Consider the following 27,400-nt stretch of genomic DNA (forward strand, 5'->3'; position numbering starts at 1 on the left):
TGTACGCGGTGGCATATCTCCATAAGGGGGAAAACTTTTATTAGTATAGTTTTTATCATGATGCATGCATAATTACAGAATCAACCTTAGTTGATTCACAACCTTCTATACAGTGCACTCTACTATCTGGTCTTTAAAATAAGTACTTCAGAAGGTAGTTAGATAAGAAGGAAAGAAATTTTCTTAGAAAAGTTTTCTATTCAACTAAATAATTATACATAACATTAAATGGTGCACCATAAGCATTTATTTACATGAATATTTAATTTTGAAATTACTCTTAATTCTTATCCCACCTTCAAAATACTATTTTTAAAAAAAGAAAGCAATATGAGAGTGTGCTTCATAACTCAAACGTCTACCAAACAAATAAAACAATTAAATAAATATATATATCTATTGCTTCATAACTGATTTTTAGTATGTATCAAAAACTTGAACTCTTAAAACTTTATCTGGTATTGGAATTTGAATTTTGTAAATCAGAGAGGGAATAATATGAGAATATCTCCTTTTGACTAAGTAAATAATGGGGATATAAAATAAAATAACCCATGTATAACAGGTTGGAACTTTTGTTTGGGCACTCAAACATACTTTAAATTTGAGCTCTGTTTGCATTTAATTTGAAATTTAAATTTGAATTCAAAATGGGAATACAAAATATAAAAGAAAACAAGAGAAAGCAAAATATATGGATAAATAAAATACTACCATACTAGTATGTTTATTTTGGTACATTTAATTTGAGTACAAATTCACATCCATAGTTAAATCCAAATTGTGAATTTAACATCAAAGAGGTAAAACAAAACAGAAAAATAATAAAGAAAAACCTGCATTTGGGCCTAATCGGTCTGAGCCGGCCCATTCCTCTCCCTACCGCGCAGCCCAGCCAACCAGCGAATGAGCGGGGAGTCACTGACAATTGGGTCCCGCTGGTCAGCTTCGTAGGTAATGCCGCATCCGCCTTATCTCCCTTTGTTCCGCTGCCTGGTGGCCCCGGCTTGCCAGTTTCGCCATCCTCCCCTAACAGAACAGGCGAACTTCACGCGTTGGCTTCATGAAATTCACGAGCCCCTGTTCAACGCCGGCCAAGCCTCGGGGCCCATACAAATCGCCCCGTCTTCTTGTTCCATAGACCAAGAGTGCACCGCCATGCCATGTGAGGTCGAGATAGGAGAGAAAAAGTGGCCGGGAAATCCACCAAATCCGTCGCGCGGGCAATTTCGTTGTGTGCCCGATAGAATCGGGGTGGATTGGCCTTGGGGCATCGCTTGGCCATCGTGGATCCATTGGTGGCGATTGGATGCGCAGTGGAGCTCGGGCGAATTGGGAATTCGTCACCGGACTTGGATAGCGGCTTGGCGACCGCGGTGTCGCGTGGGCGGGGCCCTGTTACTTCAATTCGAGGTAAGCTACCTGTCTCAACGTTCGCCTTGTTCTATCCAGAAAATCCATGAAAACCGAGTATCGGGGCGCGTTAGCTGGGTGGGCCGTCAATGGCGACCGTCGTGTGCACGGTGTGCCGTCGCGGGGATGGTTAGGGGAGAAAGACGATAGGATAGCCGTCGATCTCCTATGCGGCGGCCATGATCAGCCAAGCATGTCTTTTGGGTGCTGGCCGTCGAATAGAAATCGAGGGAGCAGAATGAGATCAAACTTCGTAACACCAGGTATGTCCGATCAGGATCCCATGGTGGACAGAACATAGCCCTTCGCGGTGATCGCGATCTAATCCTTGCCACCGATTTCTGATCGAGCGACCAGAAATCACGCATACCCCTTCGTGGGTACGCATTTTCATATGAACCCCTGGCAAATAACTGAATCAACCCGCCACCTAGCTCAGATTAGTCTGAGTCTTGAGAATTCTCGCGCAAAGGTCCCTACGCTATCCAATATTTGGAGCGTTGTCGAGAGAATTAGAAAATCGTAGAAATAAATATAGAAAAGGCTTTTAATGCAAAAATAAATGCTAGAACTTGTTTAAATCATAGAAAACTCATACTTAGTCCAAATTTATCCATTCTAGTTCCTATAATTTTGTAATATTATTGTTCATCATTTAGTACCACTATTTTGACATGAAAGTCATATTAAAATTTATATCCTATTTAATCTTGTACAAAACACATAGAATCTTTAGAAATTCATAACTTCTTCGTTTTAACTCTGATTTGATCCGCTCAAGTTGCGTTAGTCTCGTATAAATAATTACTATGCAATAACAACACTTATTACACCATGTCTCATTATTTTATAATTAGATCTGTATTTAACTGATGTTGGTTAGTTTGGTTAAACTGCTTATCATTATTGACTACTAGAATATGATCTATGGTCAATTTATAACTTAGATTAAAGTTGAGATAAATATTTATAAAATAACCTCTCATATGAGTTATATTAACCAATTTATAATATAGATTGATATTTTAATCACATAGATCTTCTATAAAATCATAACTCCTTAATCGTGACTCCGATCTTAGTAATTCTCGATCCCACGATCTCGTAGCAACACGTAGATTATTATTATCAAGTTTGTACTTATGTTTGGTGTGATGTTAATTTTGTCTATACCATGTTTGTTTGTATTGCTATGGCTAGCGTGAGGTCACGAGTCAAGTGAAGATCATCTTGGTAACTGGAATCTCAAGTGCTAGGCAAGTTGTGCCCTTGATCAATTTTGTTTACCCAATAATGTTCTTTATTACCACTATTCAATGCATAGGTTCAATTTTTATGGAACCCAATAGGTCACCCTAGTCTATTTATCCTTTTTACCTTGTTTACCGCTAAATCACTTGGGCAGTTTTTGCTATTACTTTATATGGTTTTGGGTTAATACTTCATTATATCCATGTTCCAATTATTTTGTTATTTTATTTATGTTCATGTCAAGATTATTATCTTTAATTGGAACATGGAGCTTAACTTGAGAAACACATGCCACCACATGGGTGGAATGGGACGCCCTTGGCTAACTAATTAGGAAAGCTAGTGGAAGACTACCTTACCCGAAAGGAGCAAGGGTAGTAGGGGAGTTGCATGCAAGGAGGTTCTCGGGTTGACTTTGCTGCAATGGCGGTCAGACGAGGGATTCTTGCAAATGCTCTTCCCATAAACTGTAGCGGGTTTTTGGAAGCTAGTGGAACTTTGTAAAGGCCTCGTAGTGAATCCCTAGCCATTCACCTCGGTAGTGTCTAAGGGTCTAGCTAACCCTGGCGAAATAGGATACATGACTTGTGGGTACAGGGTACAACCTCTACAGAGTGTAAAACTGGTATAGTAGCCGAGCTCACGGTCAAGAGCAGCTCAGGACTCTCGCATGATTAATTTATGGAACCTAAATTCAATTTGTCATTTGCATTGCATGGGATTATTATTAATTTTGTTATATTATTATTTATTTATTATGGTTTGGTATTTACTTATATTTAGTAATTGCTAATAAAATTTGACCAACTTATTAAAAGCAATGCTCAGCTTTAACCCCTATTGTTGATCAGCTTTACACATCACATGAACTCCCACCTTTAGTGAGTTCATGCCACATTATTCCCCACAACTTGTTGAGCGATGAACATGTGTGAGCTCACCCTTGCTGTCTCACACCTCCCCACAGGAGAAGAACAGGTGGTTCAAGAGGAGCCACACAACGAGGAGTTTGATTCGATCTAGGTGGTGTCTCCTAGTTGACTTTCTGGCGCTAAGGATGGATTTTAGTTCGATCTATATTTATATTTTATTTTGTAAGACTTCCGCTATGTAATAAATACTCTGATTATATTGTGACATTTATCTCTGTTGGGGGCCTTCGGCCTCCGAAGGTCCTCAAAAACATGATTTGACAATGTTTTCCAAGTGAAATATGTGAATAGGTATCTTCGGAATTGGGTTACTGGTATACAAGAGTATGATCAAGACGAAGCTTGAGTGAGACGGAAGGCGATTATGACGAAGGATAAGATGATCACGAAGCTATGCGCAGAAAAGCTTCGGCATGACAGCAGAAAAGGGGAACCGACCTAAAGATGAAAAGCCAAATTGGACCTCGAAGAATCACTATAGAGTTATCGATAAATGTAAAGGGCATTAATGTAATTTTACACGGGCTGCGTCCCGTGCCTATAAATAGATGAACAGTATTCTCGTACTATTCGCGCTGACTTGGCATTCACTTTTGCGCCACGCCTATATTTTCTTTCCTTCAAGCCGAAGGTACATTTGTAATTTATCTTTGTCTACACAAGTAATATAAATATATTAATAATAATGTTTACAGAAATTATGCTATTTTCTGTATTTTGTTTGAACGTTCTTCATTTTTTACCATGATCATGAAGGTACGTCCTTCATGACCTTCGTCCTAAATTCATTATATCTGAAGGGAAATAATGATTAGAAGGACGAAGGGCTTTTGATATTTAACATTTTATGTTGCCTTGTTCTTGATTCATAGCATTTGAGAACAAGTCTCCAACATTGGCGCCCACCTCCGGTGAACTCACTTCCATCTATTGAGTCTTGAACACTTTCGGCAAGCATCACCTTCGTCATGCCGCCGAAAAAAGCTTCAGCGACAGGGGCTGGTACTTTACAGCCGCTGGATCCCAATCAGGACGTCCTTTCTCTTAGAGAGGCCCGAAGCCAGAAGAGGAAGGCTGTTAGTCCAACACCTCCGGAGGATGACTTGGATCAGGAGATCCAAAACCTGGAGATCCTTCAGCAACAGGTGCAGCGCAAGAAGGAGAAGATGGCTCGTCTAGCTGACCTTCAGAGACAGATAGACGAAGCTTCTGAAGAGGTTCGTCATCTTGTTCAAGATGATCAGAACCGAAGGCCTCCACGCAGAGAGATCCATCAGGAAGGCTTCCACAATGAGGACGACTGGTATGAAGATTTCCATCATGAAAACTTTGCTTTCGATGATGCTTCTCCTCTCTCAACAGAATTGCAGGCTACACCATGGCCCCAGTCTTACAAGCCACCCCAGCTCCCCATGTATGACGGTCATACAGACCCCAAGCAATTCTTGATGAGTTACGAAGCAACCATATCTTCGTATGGTGGTAATACTGCAGTCATGGCAAAATCTTTTGTCATGGCCGTCAAGAGCGTCGCTCAGACCTGGTACTCTTCTCTTCGGCCAGGGACAATCACTTCTTGGCAGAAGTTGAAGGATATGCTGATAACTAGCTTCCAAGGGTTTCAGACGAAGCCAGTCACTGCTCAAGCTTTATTTCAGTGTACCCAGGACCACGAAGAATACCTCCAGGCGTACGTCCGAAGGTTTCTGCGTCTGAGGGCACAAGCGCCAACAGTGCCCAATGAAATTGTCATTGAGGCCATGATTAAGGGGCTTCGACCGGGACCTTCAGCGCAGTACTTTGCCAGGAAACCACCACAAACGTTGGAGAAGCTGCTCCAGAAGATGGACGAATACATTCGAGCTGACAATGACTTCCGCCAAAGAAGGGAGGAAGCATTCAGGTTCTCTGAAATGACCAGGGGCTTCGGAGGAAGATTTCACCCGAGGCACGTTAGGTCGATTCATAACTCTACTCAAACTAACGATCGAGGGAGTCAGCAGCAAAGGCCACAACACTCTTCACAAGCTTCGGGCCAGCAACAAAGTTCTTTTCGGCCGCCAGCGCCAAGGGGCAGAGGCGCTAGGGGCTTCGGGGGAAGGTTTGGAGATCAGCCAAGAAAAATTTATTGCTTATTCTATGGTGAAGATAAGGGCCATACCACCAGGATGTGTCACATTACCATCCAGAAGCAGAAGGAGATAGCAGAAGCAGCTGCGCAACAAAGTCAGCCGAAGCAGATCATGCATACTGCTTCGTATCATTCGCCTTATATTCCAGAATATGTAGGCAACCACCCCGCAGCTTCTGTTGCTTCGGCAAGCCAACCCCAAGCATCTTGGCAGCACCCTCCACCACCACCGCCGACGCAGCGAGGACAGCAGTCAGAAGGGAGTCAGCACAATCACCTTCAGAGGGATTTTAGAGAGAAGTCCGAAGCTCGCACAGTCAATAGCACTGTGCCAGAGTCGAAGCACATTTATTGATAAATATCCTACCTCAACAGCAGTTCTTTTGCATTCTTACATTCAGTGCTACCTTTTTTGTTAATAAGGAACAATTATGAGGAGTTTAAGTGTCTTTTATCGTTTTCGGTTTCTTGTAACACTTTCGTCTATTACCGTAATAAAAATATGTCTTTTCCATAGGCTTGATTTGCCGAAGCATACAAATTTATGATGGCATGAAGGACCTTTGTATTATCAAATATTTGTTCTAACGGACATAGTACAAATTCCTCGAAACAGTAAAAAGTCGTTCCTAAGGGAACGCAGTGTAAGTTTTCTGAAACTACAGCGAAAAATAAGCGCTGATTCCGCCGAAAGTAAAAGGCGAAGAAGCTCCTAAGGGAGGCTTACAGCGAAAAATAAACGCTGATTCCGCTGAAAGTAAAAGGCGAAGAAGCTCCTAAGGGAGGCTTACAGCGAAAAGTCAGCGCTGAGATAAAAGTGTGTGTGCTTTATTACAGGGATATGTATCTGCGACACAAATATCATTTTGCATAACATAACATCATCACATCATTCTGCATAACATAAGCATCATACAACATATTGCATGAGGAACAAGAAGGGGATACAGTGTTGATCTTCGGAGAATATTTTGGAAAAGAGAAAATTGTGCTAAGGCACAAGATAAATCGAGACGCAGCACAAAACTTTCTTATAGCTTCGGAGAATATTTCACGAAGCTTGGATATTCTTCATCAGAGAAGTAAGCAAATTCTCGTGATATAGAAAAGATTTTCTTCACGAAGCATGAAAAGAAGGGAAGGTGTTTTTTTCGCCGAAGGCTCAAAAAATGGTATGTATGCAAAATTTCATGCATCGTAAAGAATTAAACTATAAATAGATTATATATTACATTCAAAGTTACAATGTATTACACATGATACGATCCAAATGTTTCTACAATAGCGATTAATCCTCCTTCAGAACTATTTTCGCAGCTTCGTTCAGTAGCTGGTCGACAACCTTGTCCATAATGGCTTTGGCCATTTTTCTAATTTCATCGTCCCCCTTCGGGTGGGGGTCTGGAGTTGCCTCAGCAGGTTCTGAGGGGAGAGAAGATACGGCTATATTACTATTATAGACCGCGAACAAAGTCTGGAATTAAAAATTATAGCATAATAAAAACCACTAATTAATACCTATTTGCCCTTCGGGCTCTGTACTTTTCTCGGCAGCTTCTGCTACTTTTCTAGCATCGTGGATGCCTTTTTCACTCTTTTGAATAATTTCTTGCGCCATTTCTCGGCCGCTGTTATCCCAGATATCGGTGAAGAATTTCCCGCCGACCATGCTTGCTTCGGGTGAGGGGTCTTTAATGTCTTCAGAGGACAAGGTAGCTTCGGACTGCGCTAAGGATTTTACATGCTCGCAGCCTTTCCTCTCCAAAACAGCAGCAATCCCTCTAGCACCCGAAAAAGCGCAGATGTCACCGCGGCTATTCAGGATTTCCTCGAAGGCCTCTGCTTCGTGACTGATCCATTCCATTGGACCTTCAGGATTGCCTCTTGAGAAATTCTCTTCACTAGAGAATGCGCCAACGTTGGCGAAGCTGGACTTTATCTTCTTAATGCACTCTATGGATTTAACATAGCATTTTCTCTGGGATGCACGAAGCTCCTTAACACTTATCTCTAAATGATTGGCCAATTGATCACTAAGCTCTCGTTTTGTTTCTTCAAGTATACGTTCTTCTTTAGCTCTAGCTAGCTGTTTCTGAAGATCTTTAATTTCACGTTTTTGGGCTTCGGCCTGGGCCTTTGAAGCAGCTTCGTCCTTTTTTACCTTGTCTACCAATGTAAGCAGAATTTTATCCTTTTCCAGAGCTTCGTTTCTCAGTTTAATAACTTCTAATCGTAGGTTGTTGAACGCAATTTCATAGCTCTCGTCTTCGGCATTCTTTTGTGCTCTCAATGCGTTGCTTAGAATTAAACCCTATGTGTAAAAGAGTTGGTATAAGAATAAAAGAGTGAGTTGCGAATTATAAAATTTCCAAACGCCCAATTCCCATACCTTCAGGCTATTGTACGCAAGACTATCCGCGAGATCCTCCTTCGTCATAGCACATAATCCAGCTTCGAGCTTCGGAAACCCCATACTTCTAGCCATCTCCCGACAGACGGATAATTCTTTGTTGTCTGGGAGGCAGTATAGGAAATCTTCTTCGTTCGTCCCATTGAACACTAGTGCCCCCTTCGGATATTTCAATTCTTTGGCATAGTGATTAGCTTCAAAAACTTCTTCTTCCGATAATTTTTCCCCGAAGCATGTCGCACGATATAATCGTATATTTTGGAAGATGCTTCGGGGGCAGCCGTATCAATTTCTTCGACCAAAGTTGGCTCTGACATTTTCATTTCTTCGGTTTCCTTTGCAATTTTTGCTTCTTCTGCTTCCAAAGGTATTACCTTGGTTGGTTCTGTAGGCCCGGTTTCAACTTCAGTCAGTTGCTTCGGAGCTTCAGCAACGGATACTTCAGCAACCGCCTCAGAAGTTTTAGCAGTCTTCTTTGGGGTTGTGCTTGGAAGTTTAATTGTTTCCAAAACATCTAACACATTAACCATTCTTTTTCTTTTTGGGGTCACTGTTGGCCCCTTTTTAATTTTTGCTGCTTCAATTTCTTCTGAAGGACTTAAAATTTTTGATATTTCCACTCCCTCAGCTGATGCTTTCGCTTCTTCCGTCTTCGGTTCTTCCATCTTTTCTGTCGCTGGCACTTCGGCCATTTCTTTGACTTCTGGCAGCAGGGTTGGCTCTTTATCTTTGGTGGCCGAAGAGGTCTCACCGGCGAATGCAGGCACTGTGGCTGGTTCAATGTAGCGTGGCCGGTGTGTGAGAACCTTTACCCTTTTTCTCTTCGGTGCTGGCTCGCTAGGAGCAGCTGCAGCTGTTTCTTTCGCAGAAGTTGTGCCTTTTATTTTTTGCCCCCGTACTGGATAGCGATAGTCGGGGTAGACAAACCCGACTGCATCAAAAACTCGATTGAGTCTTTTCTTTTTTCGGCCTCCGAAGGCCGCTGACAATGCAGTATCTTCGGCCTTCGAATATACCCCAAGCAATTCATCACTTACAGTTTCAATGCTCTTTAACCAATCATCATCTGGTTTAACGAACTTGTCTCCGTACTTGAATGTATACTTCAGCCTGACTAGCCCACCTTCGTCAGTTTCTTTAACAGTTTCTTTCGGCATTTCCCAATTTTCTGCAAGAGGCCACACTCTGAAGGTAATGTGTTCTTGTATTAAGGACGTGTTTGGTGTGTGGCGCCGCACGCCACACCACGCCTAAGTTACGGCGGCCAAATCGGCCGCCACAACTGCGGCGGAAAAAGTGTGGCTTGCGGCGGTGGCTTAGGCCAGATACCAAACACGCCCTAAATCCCTTGTCCCAATAAAAGAGCAAACAACTCTGAAGGCTCTCTGGCATTCTTCGGCTGCTTCATCCATTTCTACCTTCGGTTTCCGGAGTCCGAAGCGCTGCCAGATGGGGCACATGATGATATCCTTAATATCTTCTCGAACCTTCAAATCATTTTTTACATAAAACCATTCTTTCATCCATTCTCCGGGCCATCTCTTCCGAAAGGTGGACACGGGACAACTTGATCCAGAGCGAGCACCGAAGTTGTAGCAACCAAAGTTGTTATGATATTGTTCCTTACCCTAGGGTTTTGTCTCGTATAACAATTCGTGTATGTTGCAGAAGCTTTTTGCATCAGGTTCCAAGCCTTGGCTCTTCACAGCCCAGACGAACATTCCCATTCTTATTATTGCTTCAGGGGTAAGTTGATGAAGGTAAACCTGATATATTTTCAGAACTTCTACCACAAACCTGCTTATAGGAAATCGTAGCCCAGCTTTAAAAAAGCTTCGGAAGATAACGACTTCATTATCTTCGGGAGTCGGCATAGTTCTTTCTCCGTCATCTGCTCTCACAATGGACATATCTCGAAAATATCTCCCCCTCATGTTTTCAAGGTGACTTTGCCCAATAGTTGATTTTCCGAAGACTGAATGGCTTGGTCGCCATGGTCGATCTTTGGAATCTTCACCCCCACTGTCTGCATCATAACTGTCACTATCACCGGTATCTTCAGATAAACCTTCTAAAATCTCCCTTGTAATCTTCTCTGTATTCGTCTTTGATATTGACTCAAGAAAACCCAGATGCATCTCTTCAGAAAGGCTCAGTTTCATTTCGGCAGCAACTTTCTTCTCTTCAGACATCCCTTCGGAATTCTTGCCTCTCGCTTCCGAAGCTTAAAACTAGGGAGGCAACCAAATATTTGTGGGCAGAAACTATTTGAGCAGGCAAAACAGATGGCAAGAGAGCGTGCCAAATAAATTGTGGCGAGCCCCTATTTATACACCCACTATGTCGAAAACTGGAGGGTCCCGCTTGTCAAAGACTGTTGCTATTCTAGCAAAGGGAAGGTGTTTTTTCGGACCTTCGGCTCAAAGCCTTCGTCCATATCGCAATATAAATTTATCATTCCAGCAAATTAATATTGCGAGGGGCTGCTGTTGGGGGCCTTCGGCCTCCGAAGGTCCTCAAAAACACGATTTGACAATGTTTTCCAAGTGAAATATGTGAACAGGTATCTTCGGAATTGGGTTACTGGTATACAAGAGTATGATCAAGACAAAGCTTGAGTGAGACGGAAGGCGATTATGACGAAGGATAAGATGATCACGAAGCTATGCGCAGAAAAGCTTCGGCATGACAGCAGAAAAGGGGAACCGACCTAAAGATGAAAAGCCAAATTGGACCTCGAAGAATCACTATAGAGTTATCGATAAATGTTAAGGGCATTAATTTAATTTTACACGGGCTGCGTCTCGTGCCTATAAATAGATGAACAGTATTCCCGTACTATTCGCGCTGACTTGGCATTCACTTTTGCGCCACGCCTATATTTTCTTTCCTTCAAGCCGAAGGTACATTTGTAATTTATCTTTGTCTACACAAGTAATATAAATATATTAATAATAATGTTTACAGAAATTATGCTATTTTCTGTATTTTGTTTGAACGTTCTTCATTTTTTACCATGATCATGAAGGTACGTCCTTCATGACCTTCGTCCTAAATTCATTATATCCGAAGGGAAATAATGATTAGAAGGACGAAGGGCTTTTGATATTTAACATTTTATGTTGCCTTGTTCTTGATTCATAGCATTTGAGAACAAGTCTCCAACAATCTCTATATACTCTGTTATTATATATGTTGTCTTCTTTGGCGCATATATGAGATGCACCCGACTTTGTCCCTTAAATCTGGGTGTGACATGGACTCGGCACGGGGTGGTAGGAAGTCTTCCACGCCCACCAGCAATGGCGGCGAGTCACGCGCGAGGTGGGTAAGACCCGCGCGGAGTTCTGTTTGTGGACGCTGTCGGTGTTTTGGGTCCGACCGCACACCTGGGGTTGCCCCTCAAGGTGTTTCTAGGAGTAGGACGGTATCGACGACTGTAGCAAAATGGTTCGTGCCGAACGCACGAGGGACATTGGACAAGATTTACAGGTTCGGGCCGCTTAGAGATGCGTAACACCCTACGTCCTGGTGAGTATGTTTGGTGAGCGTGGTTACAAGAGGGCTCTCTGGATTGAAGACACAGAGAGTTGATGTGGGTGGCTAAGTAAGATAGGGTCGGTCGTTCTGAAGGGGTGCCCCCTAGGCCTTATATACTCGACCGTGGGGCAGTACATGTGGATATGATAACAACAAGTAGCTAAAAGGTAGTGAACCTCTTGAGTTTATCCCCACGTAATCCTCGCCGACTTATCCTCGCATGGCTCCGTTGCATGGGGGCTTCAGCGCGGGAAAGTCGGGTCTCTGTTGCGATTTACTCGCTCGTCGTTGTGGGCCGTCCGGGTTTGCACCAATCCGGTCTCACGTCGCTCTGCTTTGTTGGTTGTTTCTCCCCAGGCCCACGAAAGAATGACCTTACGATTTATTGGGCCCTTGGGTCTTTCGTGAGGTCTTTTACTCCTTTAGTGGACCCGGGGGATATCTATCCCCCACAAGCCCCCGATCTTTGGGTTAATTTAGAGGTAATCAGCCCAAAGATCCCAGGTCCAACTTGCGGGTGTTTGTGAAGAAAAATGACTTCCTGCTGTCTTCTCTTGCTCCGATCACTCATTTGACCGAAGCTTAGTTTCATGCTTGTGCCTTAGAGGTCGGCATTTCAATTTGTAGGATTCTGAACTTCATTGGGTGCACCGGAGGTGTACCCAATGGGTGTAGCCCCCGAGCTTTGAGTAGATTTTAGAAAATAATCTACTCGAAGGTCTTCCCCCGAAATTATCTCCATTTGTGCTCCTGCATCTTGGTTGAGGGTTGGTCTTTTAATCTTGTCCCACGCCTTAGAAGTCGGCACTATCTCGGCTTGGAATGATAATCCATGGGGTGCACCGGAGGTGCACCCAATGGGTGTAGCCCCCGACCTTCAAATGGATTTTTTAAGGATAATCCATTCGAAGGTCTTCCTTTCGTGCATCTTTGCTAAAAATTATCCCTTTCGTTTGTAAAAATTGGCATGAAGCTATTTGCATTATGCTTTGGAGGTCAGCATTATGTCATCAATATTTTGCTGCAGAGGTCAGCATATATTTTGTCTTTAGCAGCCGAGTTTGCAATCCATCCATATCTTGCTAGGTAGTGCAATTTATTTGCTTCTGCGACTGATTGGACATTTGATGGACGTTCTCTGTCTAGTCTTCACGTCGCTTCTGTCGGCCATATCTTGTACTTCGCTGGCTATATTTGGCTTTCCTCTGATCCTTACTGATATCTCATTTTTGTCTTGAGGTATTCACTGTGTGCCCTGCACAGATGTGACCGTTTTGAAAAATATACTGATAATTCCTGGGCGTCCCCCCCAATGGGTGTGGGCAAGGGACGGCTTGGTACGCTGAGTGTTTTAGCCGGCTGCTTCTGAGTAGTAATGTGATGGGACGGCGAGTGTAATCATATCCTTTGCGCTGTTGACTGGAGTCCCAATGGGTGTAGTGTTGCATGAAACGGCGTCAGCCGCCTGACGTGTCTCCAGACGGGTGGAAGTGCTTATTGAATGCTTTGCGACTGTTCAGTGACCACGGTTGGAGGTGAGCGGTTGCCTTTCCCTTCTATAAATAACGTCGTTGCCCCTCTAGTTTTTTCACATCTCTTCGTTGTTCTTTACTGCATCCTTCTCTTCTCTCCCGTCTGCTTCCGCCATGGGCAAGAGTAACAAACGCAAGCGCGAGCCGACTCCTTCGTCGGAGGACTTCGGCGACTCGGAATACTCGGAGGAGGAGTTCTCCTCCGAGTCCGAGGGGTCTCCGGCTCCCGTCTCTCCCCCGGCGTCGTCTGATGATTCAGACGACTTCCAGGGGATTGCCGCGGAAGTCTGGACGTACATCCGGGCCGTCGAGCGCTCCGGGCTCGAGGGCTCGGATGAGTCGGAGTACTCCTCGGATGAGGAGGACTCGGACGGCGGCGAGGACGAGGACGACGACGACGACGACAGCGACGACGATGACGGTGGCGACGGCGACGGTGACGGCAGCGGCAGCGGCGGGGGCAGTGGCGGCGGCGACGAGAGCAAGGGCAGCACCAGAGGCGGCAGCAGCAAGGGCAGCACCAGGGTCGGCGGCGGTGGCAGCAGCAGCAAGGCCAGTGGCTAAACGCCACTGGTCTTTAGATATTAGTATAGTGTAGTTAGAATAATGTAGTAGTAATGTAATGTAGTAAGAGTAGGGAAGCATCAACTCGCAAAGAGTTGATTTGTAAGCTTATTGTCTTCCCTTAATGAAAGAATGACGTTGGCTTCTTCTTGCTTTGCTTGATTATAAAACTGATTTTTTGAGACAGTAGATGAATAACTTGGGCATCACACTGACGCTTTCAGAAGTAGCTGTCGAGTAATCTTGTAGTCTGTGTTGAAGTTTTAGAAGTAATGCCGAGCGACTGAAGGTCGACGTCGGCATTTTAGAAGTAATGCCGAGCGATTGAACATGAGATCAGCGTTTTAGAGGCAACGTCGAGTGATTGAAGGTCGACGTCGGCATTTTAGAAGTAGTGCCGAGCGATTGAAGGTCGACGTCGGCATTTTAGAAGTAATGCCGAGCGATTGAACACAAGATCAGCGTTTTAGAGGCAACGCCGAGTGATTGAAGGTCACCGTCGGCATTTTAGAAGTAATGCCGAGCGATTGAACACGAGATCAGCGTTTTAGAGGCAACGCCGAGTGATTGAAGGTCGCCGTCGGCATTTTAGAAGTAATGCCGAGCGATTGAACACGAGATCAGCGTTTTAGAGGCAACGCCGAGTGATTGAAGGTCGCCGTCGGCATTTTAGAAGTAATGCCGAGCGATTGAACACGAGATCAGCGTTTTAGAGGCAACGCCGAGTGACTGGATGGTGACGTCGGCATTTTAGAGGTAATGTCGAGCGACTGAATATGAAATCAGCGTTTTAGAGTCAACGCCGAGTGATAGCAGGCCGCATGAGCTATTTTGAGGATGATAACCGAGTGATGAGGTGGTGCATCGGCTTTTTGGAAATAACTGTCGGATGACCACGTGGCATGCTGGGGTTTTGGAAATAACCGTCAGGTGATGACTGGGCACTTTTTGAAACGGTATCTGGCTCGAGAATATCCCATAAGAGCTGCGCTTTTAGCCGCCTTTGCTTTCCGTGCCCTAGTTCTTGCATTCCCGCTTCCGAATCCTCTCTGCCATTTGCCTCCTACTCTGCTCGCTGGTGAAATCGAGATGGCGCCCAAGAGGAAGACTGCAAGCTCGTATGCTGCGGTGATCCCTCCGATCGACCCCAACAGCCAGTTGCCTTTCGCAGGTAACCATATGTCCATCATTTCCGAAGCTGAACTTCTCCACCTCGTATCCATCGGGGTTCTTCCTCCGCGGGAACTCTGTTCTTGGCGGATTTGCCACGGGACTACTGTCCCGACAGAGGATACCCACGAGTCTGTAGTTTACGCTCCTTTTCTTCTCCGCGGCCTCGGCCTTCCCATCTCTCCCTTTTTCCGTGGCCTCCTTGATTTCTACCACATTAACTTGACCCATTTGAACCCTAATTCCATTCTGCAAATCTCCATTTTCGTTCACCTATGCGAAGCCTTTCTTGGCGTGCTGCCGCATTTCGGTTTATGGAAGTATTTGTATCATTGTCGCCCTGGGATGGCCGGGGGACAACATCAGTTGGTCGGAGGTGCCAGTTTGGAGATGCGTCGCGGGCGGAAAACTGAGTATCTTGAGATTCCCCTCAAGGACAGTATTAAGGGGTGGCGTCTAGAGTGGTTCATAGTTGATAATTATGGAAATTCTCTCCCCTCCCGGTCGGGAAGACAGCCAGACGTTCGCACTCCGAGTTGGACCGAGTCTCCTACAGATCAGGAAGTGGCTGAGGCAGGTGTGTTGCTAACTGAAGTTGGACTGCTGAAAGAGAGAGGTCTGACAGCTGAAGTTGTGGTTGCTGACTTTGTTTTCAAGAACATTCAGCCACTGAAAGACAGGGCCTATCCAGCATATCTGTATCGAGGGCTAGCCGACTCAACTCGGGTTACCAATAGGAGAATTCCTTCTGTAGACTTGGTAAGCCGACTTGAAATGATCCTCAGGGGTAAGGTGTCAAATGTTGGTGCTCCTGTGGCATACTCAGCCTGGAACCTGCCTCCTCCCAAAGCCTTCACCCTTTTTGCGTCAAATCCGCCTGTGACTGATGGCAATTTGGGCCTTAGAGTGCGACCCTCTGCTGAAGAAGTCAGTACTTTGGTTGCTTCGCTTGGGGAGATTCCTGATGACGAACGACAGGTCCATTTTGAGGTGCCCCTGAACCCTAGTGATGCGGATATAAATGCCATGCTTGATCTGCTAGCTGAGGATTCCTCCGACGCTGCTCCTGCTAGTACGTTGGTAGTGGTGCCCCTTCTAGAGGTTGATACAACTTTGGATGTCCAGAAACCTGTCAGTACTCGCCCGAGGCGCCCTAGCCGAACCAATCAGCCTGAGCCTTCTGCTGATGAGCAAAAGAAGAAAAGAAGACGCCTCCGGCGAGTATCCAGTTTTGATGAGGACGCTGGTACCTCAGTTCCTGCTACTGAAGAAGTGCCTGCGACTGGACTTACTGACGCTGACCCCAATGGGTGTACCCAAACTGCTACTGATCCCAATGTGGGTGCTCCATCTGTTGCTGATCCCAATGGGGGTGCTGCTTGTGTTGTCACTGTGGAAGATGAGGAGGAAGAAAATGAGGCTCCTTTAACTCGGAAAAACAGTCGGCAGTTCATCGCCAGCGATGAAAGTAGTGGAGTTCCTTCTCCTGCTTTGTCTGCCCTCATCGGTCTGCAAGAACTGTCCCTGGCCAACTTTGATCAAACTCTTGAGGATATGGTCCCAAAGGACTTGTTATCAGAGCCAGTGGATGATGATGCAACGGAGGCTTGCGCTGCCGTGCCTGATGCTGGGTTGAGGTCATCCCGTGCCTCGTCGACCTTAGAGCACGATCTCGAGGGTCGAGATGCTGGCTTGGATTGTCCTGGTCCCATGGAAGTGGCTGAAGGCCCGTCAACCTTAGAGGTGGTTACTGCGGAGAGTCTGGACCTCAAGAATGGTGCTGACACATGCCCAGCCCCCGAGGATGTCGCCGGGGATGACTTAGCTCGGGTGAAGAGTGTGAGCCACTGCCCAGCCCCCGAGGGTGCTGCCGGGGATGATCCGGCTCAAGTGGGCAGTGCCAACTATGACCAGCCCCCGAGGGTGCCCAAGCAGGGTCTCCTTCCTGCACTTCCATGGACGTTCACGCGGGATCACCTCCACATTCTGGCTGCATGGTGGTAGCCCAAACTTTGGACCAGGGAGTCGCTTTAGAGGGCAGCGTCCCCGCTGATCGGGCGTTTGGCTCTGTTGAAGGCACTGAGCTGATTCCTACTGGTCCGTTGCAAGCTGCTTCGGGTGGTGGCCTTGCGCCTGGTTATCAGTTGATTTCTCCTGATTTGGGGATCCCTTCGTTCTTTTCCAACCTCCAGGTACTGTGCTGTATTTTAGCTTGATTGCATGAACTTTTGTCATTATGTTCATCTGTTCTTCTCATCAGGCTTTGGTGGATGGGATGGCCAGCCAGCTGAGATTGCAGGGTGCTTCCGTCCCAGAAGTGGCTTCGTCTCTTGCGTGTTGGAATCCAGTGTCACTTCATCGTCGTGTATCCGAGTTGGAGGCAACTAACGCTGGTTAGTGCCCTTTTTCTTCTCTTTGCCTTTGTTGTGGACTGTTTTACCTTCTGACCTCGTTTTGTTTGATTACCTCTTGCTAGGAATGACTCGGCAGATTGCAATTCTTGAGGAAAAACATTCCCGAGATCAGGCTGAAATGGTTCAACGGTGCACTGACTTCGAGGAGAAGTACTCAGAGCCAAACTGAACTAAATCAGGTCTCCGCTGCCTTGGATGACGCCAATGCCCTGAGTTCTTCTCTTCATGCTCGGCTTGACTCTGAAAAGGTAACTTACAAAACTGTGCCTTGCCTTGCTATGTTCCTATTACTTGCTTGGTTTCTGAAGGAGTTGATTTTTGTTTGCAGGAAGAAAAGCGTATCCTTGCTGCTTCTCGTGACAATCTTGACAGATTGTATCGTGATTCTAGCAACTCGCTGTCAATCTTGGAGAGGAGTCACCGTTTTACAATGGAGGAACTGGACAATCAACGTTGTAAGCTGCAGGAATCTGCGGACGAAGTGACCTGCCTTAAGCAATTGATATCAGCAAAGGATGCCACTATCAAAGAACTTCGAGCTTCCAAGAAATCCATTGCCCAGGAGTTAGAGGCTGCTCGGCTGGCTGCTAAAGTTGCCGAAGAAACTGCCGCTATTCTCAAAGCCCAGCGCGATAAAGCCATGGACAAGGCTATTCGGGCGGGACGAATCTTAATGAGGAGACCCGGCGTGGTTGTTCCTGAAGATATAAAGGCTGACGTGAATGCTGCCCCTGATTCCTCGAGTCGCCCTTCTTCGTCGGTCGCTCCTGAGAAAGACATTGCGAAATAGAGAAACATTTTGCGTGCTCTGAGCGCGCGGTTAGCATGATCGAGTATTTGTTAGAGGACATCAGTTTATCATTCGAATGACATAATTACTCTCTTATTGTATCAGAATTTATTGGTTCGTAAATTTGCGGTAATGAAATGACGCATGATGATTATGAAATTTGTTTGCGGGATATGGAAATCATCCCCTGAATTACATAGGTGCGAGTATGTTGCACCGGCTTAAGTCGCCACTGACTTTAGCCGATAGCTCCGTTAGTAGGGTATAGTGGTCACCCCGAGTTAAGTAAGCATGAGCATGTTGCACTGCCTTAAGTCGTTGCCGACTTAAGTCGATTGCTCCGTTTGTAGGGCATAGTGGTCACCCCAAGTTAAGTAAGCGTGAGCATGTTGCACCGCCTTAAGTCGTTGCCGACTTAAGTCGATTGCTCCGTTTGCAGGGCATAGTGGTCACCCCGAGTTAAGTAAGCGTGAGCATGTTGCACCGCCTTAAGTCGTTGCCGACTTAAGTCGATTGCTCCGTTTGTAGGGCATAGTGGTCACCCCGAGTTAAGTAAGCGTGAGCATGTTGCACCGCCTTAAGTCGTTGCCGACTTAAGTCTATTGCTCCGTTTGTAGGGCATAGTGGTCACCCCGAGTTAAGTAAGCATGAGCATGTTGCACTGCCTTAAGTCGTTGCCGACTTAAGTCGATTGCTCCGTTTGCAGGGCATAGTGGTCACCCCGAGTTAAGTAAGCGTGAGCATGTTGCACCGTCTTAAGTCGTTGCCGACTTAAGTCGATTGCTCCGTTTGTAGGGCATAGTGGTCACCCCGAGTTAAGTAAGCGTGAGCATGTTGCACCGCCTTAAGTCGTTGCCGACTTAAGTCGATTGCTCCGTTTGTAGGGCATAGTGGTCACCCCGAGTTAAGTAAGAATGCAAGTCGATCGTAAACGAACTGAGTATCTTTGAAATCTCTCTTTATTGATGACATATTTCCACTTTACAGAATACATTGTCGTCCCAGAAGTTTTGAAATACAGCTAGGGATAAAACTTTCTGAGGTGCTCTATGTTCCAGGAGTTCCCAACTTCTGTGCCATCCATCTGAGTGAGGCGATACGATCCGGGCCGAGTGACTTCTGCTACTATGAAGGGTCCTTCCCATAAGGGTGATAACTTGTGTCGTCCCTCCCCTGTTAGAATTCGGCGGAGGACGAGGTCTCCTACTGAAAAGAACCGTTGCCGCACAGCCTTGTCGTGATAGCGCCTTAGAGTCTGCTGGTACCGTGCTGATTGGATTACTGCATTCAGCCGTTCTTCCTCAAGTACATCAATGTCCTCCAGCCTAGCGGCCTCAGCCTCTGCTATGCTTTCGAAGATCAACCTTGGCGCCCCAAACTTGAGATCAGCAGGTAGCACTGCCTCCGACCCATAGACCATGAAGAAAGGAGTGTTTCCATGCAGGGCTCGGCTAGGTTGAGTTCTTAGGCTCCAAACAACATAAGGCAATTCTCTTATCCACTTTCCTGCGAATTTTTCATTCTTATCGAAGACCTTTTTCCTGAGTGCCTCCAATATCATTCCGTTGGCTCGCTCAACCTGCCCGTTGGCTCTTGGATGTGCTACAGATGCGTACTTGATCTGAATGCTCTTTTGCTCGCAGAAGTCAAAGAATTCTGAACTGGTGAAGTTGGATCCTAAGTCAGTGATGATGCTGTTTGGTATCCCGAACCTGAATATTATGTCTTGTATGAATTCCACGGCCTTAGCAGAAGTTAAAGAAGCAATGGGCTTGAACTCTATCTATTTAGTGAATTTGTCAATCGCCACCAATACATGAGTATATCCCCCTTGAGCTTTCTTGAAAGGTCCAATCATATCCAGTCCCCAGCATGCGAAAGGCCAGGTTACTGGTATGGTCTGCAGTTGCTGTGCTGGCAGGTGTTGTTGTTTTGACAAGTATTGGCAAGCTTCGCACCTCTGAACTAACTCGGCTGCATCGTTCTTCGCTGTCGGTCAATAGAATCCTGACCTGAAAACCTTCCCGACTAGTGTTCTGGATGCTGCATGTATTCCACATTGCCCTGCATGGACCTCCTCCAGAAGTTGCTTCCCAGTGGACGGGAGAACGCACTTCATGAGGATGCCTGATGCGCCCCTTCTGTACAATATCTCCCCAATGAGTGTATAGTGAGCCGACTGCCTGGCAATGCGCTCTGCCGAGTTCTTGTCGTCTGGTTCTTCTTCATTCTTTATATACTTAATAATCAGCCTTCTCCAGTCATCAGAGTCTGACTCGGGTTGATCTATGATGTTGCACTCTTCTGTTTGATCCATTGAGATACTCGGCTACAGAATTTCTTGCACGAAGACTCCGGGTGGGACCTGAGTTCGACTAGATCCGAGCTTGGACAGTACATCGGCTGCTGTGTTCCGATCTCTTTCTATATGATGAAATTCCAGACCCTCGAATTTATCTTCCAGCTTTCGGACGGTAGCGCAGTATTTTCCCATTGAATCGCTTGAACAATCACATTCCTTGTTTATCTGGCTGATGACTACCAGAGAATCTCCGTATACCATCAATCTCTTGACGCCCAGTGATATGGCGATGTTCAATCCGTGTATCAAAGCTTCATACTCGGCTGCATTGTTAGAGGCCGGGAATAGCGACTGGAGGGCGTACTTGAGGTGTTCGCCTCCAGGTGCGGTGAAGAGAATCCCTGCTCCTGCTCCCTGCAGCTTCAGCGAGCCATCAAAATACATTCGCCATACTTCTGCAGTTTCTGGATTATCCGGTACTTGCTGTTCTGTCCATTCTGATACGAAATCAACCAGTGCTTAAGTTTTGATGGCAGTGCGAGGTCGGAACTCGATGTCGTGGGATCCCAGATCGCAAGCCCACTTGGCTATTCGGCCAATGGCTTCCTTGTTGTGAAGAATATCCCCTATTGGAAAACCAGTGACTACTATGACTTTGTGGTCGTCAAAGTAGTGACGCAGCTTGCGGGCAGTTAGAAGTACTGCATACAATAGCTTCTGAACTTGAGGATACTTTTTCTTTGGCGACGGTATGACAAGTGGACCCCGCGCGGTAGTGTAACAGACGGAGCACCCGCAGCTGGCAAATGGGACCCACTTGTCGGCATGCGACTTGGCTGGGATGGGCCGGCGCGGGGGAAAGAGGCGCGAAGATGGGCCAGATTTGGCGCCGAGGCCCCAGGTAACGTTCCCTTTTTATTTTATCTTTTCTGTTTTTCTTTTCTCATTTTTTATTTCGAATTTTGAATTTAAATTTGGTTGTGACTTGCACATATATCAATGTACACATTAAAATCTTATGGTAAAAAGAATATATTTTTATACATATATGTATTTCTTTTATTTTATATTTTTATTTATATTTTATACTCCTTTTCTTTTCTCCCCTTCTTCTTGATTATTTCTCATTTTCAAACATTCAAGTTAGTCTTTATATTTCTAATTTGTTTATTATTTTATTCATATTGTTGTGACTACTATTAAGTGCACAAACAATTAAAAGCCAACATAATGCACAATTTAGTGATATGTCTTTTTATTAATTATTTATTTTTAAATGAGGTGTTCACATGTGATGATAAATATAGATCACAAAACCTTGAGCTCTTCTCTATTTTCACTAGTTACATTGTTTATTTACAAATTTCAATTTCAAATCCAAGATAAAGTTTTAAGAATTCAAATTTTTAATACATACTCAAAATCAATTATGAAGCAATAAATATATATTTGTTTTTATTATTATTATATTTTTTGTACAAATTTTGGGCCTTACACCCAATGAGCTCCGCTAGGTTAGTACACGCTCACTACACTAGTCCTCACCTCCGATCATCCACCACCGTGCCCCAATTTGGGTTTCCCCCAAATCGGTTCTCCGCGCCGCCGTGAGCCTCTGCGTCATGGACCACCGTCTCCAGGTCCGCTCTTGCGCTCCTTACCCTCGTTTCGGCACCCTTGTAGGCTAGGGATGCTTGTCGGCCCAACCAATTGAACTAGACCACGCTAGATCGCCGGGAACACCTCAGGTTGTCCTCGGTTTTCATCGTCGTGGACAGAGGGATTTCGGGCTAGAATCGTGCAATTGATGGAGGGATTAGGGTCGCTAGGGGTGGAATTAGGTGTCGACCAAGTGAGAAGCCTAGTCATTGCGTATTTCGGCCGGTATGGGTAAGCTAGAGAATTTCGTCGCCGTTCGCCGTCGTGGACTTGACGTGGTAAAGAAATAGAACTCTAAGGGCCTTAGTGCAAACGTCAGAGACACAAATGAATAGTACACAAGGATTCTTAACCAGTTATTCAAATAGCTGAGGTCCTCTGTGCAAAGTCGCCAGTGCAGGCGTGTTTTCCTCGTTCGTGGGCAGGCTTGGGCTGGTTTGAGCCCATTACTGTTTAACCTTTTTCATTTTCCTTTTCTACCAGGCTTAGGAAATTTATAGAAAATTCTAGAAAAATTATAAAAATATGGGACCAATTTTACTAGACTCCTAAATTTCCCTAGTATTTAATAAAAATAGTTTCAAGATTTTTAGCCCCAACCATGAATTATTTAGCATTTAAAGATGCCTAAGCCAAGTCTTTTAGAATTTTAGAATTAAATTGGTAGCTCCAAAAATCATAAAACTTTTTAGGTAAGTTTAATATAATAATTAAAACCCTTGGGTAAAGTTTGACATCTTTTGGACATTGTTTGCACCCAAACCCAAAACCCTAGCTTCGTAAGGTAGAATTTGCCTAACCCTAATAGGGTACTAACTTAGGAAACCCTAGTGACTCAGGAGTACCGTGAAGGAAAGTTATATTCAAGACACAAATTAATGTGTTTCTATTGCATATTCAAAACATCACATGAGCATTCATGTATATGTATTGTTATATATAGAAAACGAAGAAGAAGTGATTGTCGAAGAAGAAACTGCCCCACAAGCTGAAATTTTACCTGTCGAGAACAGTTTCTACTTTGATATTTGTGGAACAGATCCCGAGTCTCCTACAACACAAAGCAAGCCCCGATGCATTTACCCTTTTCCTTGTGATTTTAAACTCTTTAACACTTGAATGATGCATTAGGTGATAGGAGTTGGGTGACAAACAATTGCTGCATTTCCTTCCTTGGAACTGTTTACCATTCCTTGATACCTGTTTTACTTAAAAGTTTTCTGATGCTTAATCTTGCCTTAGAAAACAAAATGATTTGTTTTAAACAAAGAACATGCTTCATATGGGAAGGGAAGTTTTCAAAGAAAAGACTTGATGGTGGATCCATCATGGTCGTGATGGATTCAACATCGGAAAAGATGTACCTCTGTCAGGTACCAAATTTTGGGATTGTAAATGATAAAAACAAGACTAGGTGGGTGACTTGAACGAGAAGGAAGTCTCGGTGTAGTGTCTCCGTCTGAGTCGATTAAGGACTGTGTCGATGTAGGCTTGATGATTGAGGACCTTTTAACTGGCCACATGCCTCGTCATGGGTAAGCTTTGCCTCGGGCAGACCAATACCAGAAAGACCAACACGCAATGGGAGTGGAGAGATGGCGAGAGTAGCGTGTACCCTCCATGGCAAGAGGCTGGACGATGGTGTATCTGTGCTCTCGGTTGGCGTGAACCCGTTCTGGTCTTGAGAAACCCGGTGGCGAGTTGACATATGCAAGGGTTAAGTGCTACATATGTCGTGTGGTTGGAGATCCCTAGCTGGGTATTAATCGATTCAGGTCGCCGTTACTTCTCGGTCATGAAGACTTGGTCACTGCCCTACACGTAGCAATCCAGTAAAGTAAAAGGGTGATAAAAGACGACTAGTGTAGGCCAAGTGCTTGAACTAGGATAGAAAGAACTTTAGATGCAGGTAACTTTACTTAACCTGACAATAAAACTAAATTTTTAAGGATCCACTATTAGTAAGCATTTCTGCAAACAGAGCCTTTGATGCTTGATCAGCTTTACCTTGGCTCCCTCAAGCCAGCATATCCTTGAGAGTCTTTTTTCTTTATCGGGTAAGACTTGCGAAACAGCAAAAGTACACTCCGTACTCAGGGTTTTCGAACCCATGTTGTTGTAGGTGAGGAAACAGTGGAGTTTTTGCTATTTCTGTTCAAAGGTGGTACCAAAAGAGGAGCCAAATCCGTGATCGTGGGTGTGGGAGGATGCTTGCCTCCCAGTTTGAAAACACTAAACTTTTGTGTGGGAGGGTGTTTTTCCTCCCTGGTTTGTAATAATACTTTATGCACCCTTAACACCCAGTACTGTAATAATAATCTCTCTATATATGTTATGAATGTAAATTAAGTTATTGTAATCTGCATCCGCTTATTCTTTCCTCCGATGTGATGTAATATCTGCATGATGGGTGAAACGCTCTTGGGCGATGTAATGAGGATACAGAGTACCAAACTTGTCGAGTGATTATGTGCACCTACATGGTTGTCCGAGGTCCTTAGGACAAGGACAACTGTAGGTGGGCCTAATACCTTGGGAGGTTCTGTCACAGCTGGTATCGAAGCGAAGCCCATTTCTTCAGATATTACGTAGTACTTCAAAAGAATTTTCAAACACTTACCTAGAAATATTCTTTCATTCTTACCTTATCACTTTCTGGTAGTCCCTTATCTTGTAAAGTCAGGTAATAGAGTGCAATATATGTAGGAAGTAGGGGATCAATGAAGGTTGATCCATAATTATTAGGTTGTGCATGCATCATGTTTAAAACTATACTAATAAATCTTCCCCTCTTATGGAGATATGGCGCGCACTAAGACTACCCAGCGTAAATCGACTGGACCTCATGGTGTGCCACGACATCAGTTAGCCTCCAGGCACGAAGGAAGTAGTAGTGGCAGTAATGACCCAATTGGAGACCTGGAAGCCAAGGTGGAGCAACTCTGGTCAGAACTACGCCACAGGAATAGGACACGTGAGCGGGATAGCCACCGTATTGCGAAGCTGTCCGCCGAAGTGAGTCGCCTGCAGTACAAAATTTTGGAACGCGATACGGCCATTGATTGGGCCATTAACTCGCGCTCTTTCGCTTGGGACTGCGAAGCGAAAGCTCTAGCTCACGTGGCAGAACTGAGCGCATCCCTCGAAAACCTACAAGCATATTGTAATACCTTACATGAAGAAGTGCATGTACTTTATGATCGGCTGCACCCGGACGTGCCACCAAACGTTGCTGCAATGGGAGCCGGACCATCGGGAATAGCTAATGAAGGACCTGATGGAGAGCTGGACCTTTTTAGGCCCCCTCCTTCCATGAACCTTGCTGACGAACAGTCTCCTGCAGCAGGCAATGGAGCAACGAAGGATGAAGAAGACTAGAGTAGTATAGTCTAAGTATTGTACTTATGTAAAATAAGTAAGAAAAGTTGAGTTGTATAATGGAGTTTGTATAATTATTACATTTCAGCAATGTAATATGTTGGTGTATGTTGGCATGTTATATTTTCCAAATGTTTCTTTGCCTCAGATGCCATCCCGGACTCATGCACATGATGGTGCGGGGACATCCCATGGTGGGGAGGACACTCCCAACCTGCCACTAGTACCTCCTACTTTGGCCAAGGCTATCGCTGCCCTGGTCAACGCCACCGCTCATAATACGTGCTTCTTGCGCGAAATGGTAGGCAACCAATTCCAACAGCACAGAGGCAGAGTTCCCCTCAAGGACCGTGTGATACTACCTATTTGGAATTCTCTAAGACCCGACCGCCGCTCTTCGTTAAAGCAGAGGAACCCTTAGAAGCCGATGAATGGGTGAGAGTAATGGAACAGAAGTTTGGGTTAATTCGTTGCACGGAGATGCAAAATCCCATGTTCGCTGCTCAGTAGCTAAGAGGGCCTACCAGTACCTGGTGGGCGAATTTTTCCACAATTCAGCCTGTTGGACATCAGATTACCTAGGAGGAGTTCAAGCTAGCATTCCGGGAGCATTATGTTCCGGAGGGAGTGCTCTAGATGAAACTAGAAGAGTTTATCCGGTTGAAGCAAGGAGGAGATATGGTGATGCAGTATCTCAATAAATTCAACCACCTCTCTCAGTACACCATTGAACAGGTGGATACCGACTTGAAGAAGAAGAATTGTTTTACGAGGGGACTTAATGATAGGCTTCAGCGAAAAATGGCAACATGTTTGGACCTTACCTATAGCAGGGCTATCAGTACAGTGCTGGCAGTTGAAGCCAAAAATGTAGGACACGGAAAATCAAAGGGATATGCGGGTGAGAGATAAAATCAAGGACCTAAAAAGAGAACAAGGTTGGTCATCCGACCTTTCAATCAAAATCGTTCTTCACCTCTCCCACCTTCATATCCATTCAATCAACCTGTCTTTATTCATCTCACTACTGCCCCTGCTCCTACCAATCAGCCGAGTGCCCCTGGTACTCGTTTCCCTACCCTTCCCAGTTCTTCCAGTGGGTGCTTCAACTGTGGAAAGTCCGGACATTTCATCAAGAACGGCCCATATCCGAAGCAAAATAAATCCAACTTTTAGCAGCCCTCTAGGAACTCAAATCAAGGAAAGGGGAACACGGCCAACACTTCAACGGGCAAGAATTTCAAGAAAACTGGACGTGTCTATTATACCCAAGTGGCTACTACACCGGAGCGCGAACCGGTGATGATGGGTACGTTCCTTGTTGCCAATCACCTAGCAGTTATCCTCTTCGATTCTGGTGCATCGCATACCTTCATAAGCAAGAAATTTGTGGAAAATATTGCATACCTTGCACTGAATCATGGGAGGGATTTGTTATCCACTCACCTGGGGGTCGGATATTTACTAAGGAAGTAGCCTTCCATATACCAGTAACATTGGTCGAACGGGAATTTCCTACAAACATGGCTGTTATAAAGGGTCAAGACATAGATGTAATTCTGGCAAGAACTGGTTAGCCCAGCATAAAGCCATCATCAATACAAACTTAATGTAACACCCTGAATTTGGGGGTATAAAATTTCTTTCTCAGTATCATCCAAATTGAGGTGTTACTCTTCTCTATCTCACTCTAGTTTCTCTCTCTCTCTCTAGTTTTTCTCCCTCTCCTCCTTTTAATTAGGGTTAGTTGAATTAGTGAAGGATTATTTATTTTATTTTGCCCAAAACATATGAGTCATGTAATGTTGCATCATATTGAGCCTAAATATTCTTTGAATTGTTGCACATATTTGATTTGGTTTGAATTTGAAACTTGATTTGAATTTGAATTGAAAACCTTAGAGAAAATAAATA

This window comes from Zea mays, chromosome 8 (genome assembly GCF_902167145.1).
Source record: "Zea mays cultivar B73 chromosome 8, Zm-B73-REFERENCE-NAM-5.0, whole genome shotgun sequence".
Lineage (NCBI taxonomy): Eukaryota > Viridiplantae > Streptophyta > Magnoliopsida > Poales > Poaceae > Zea > Zea mays.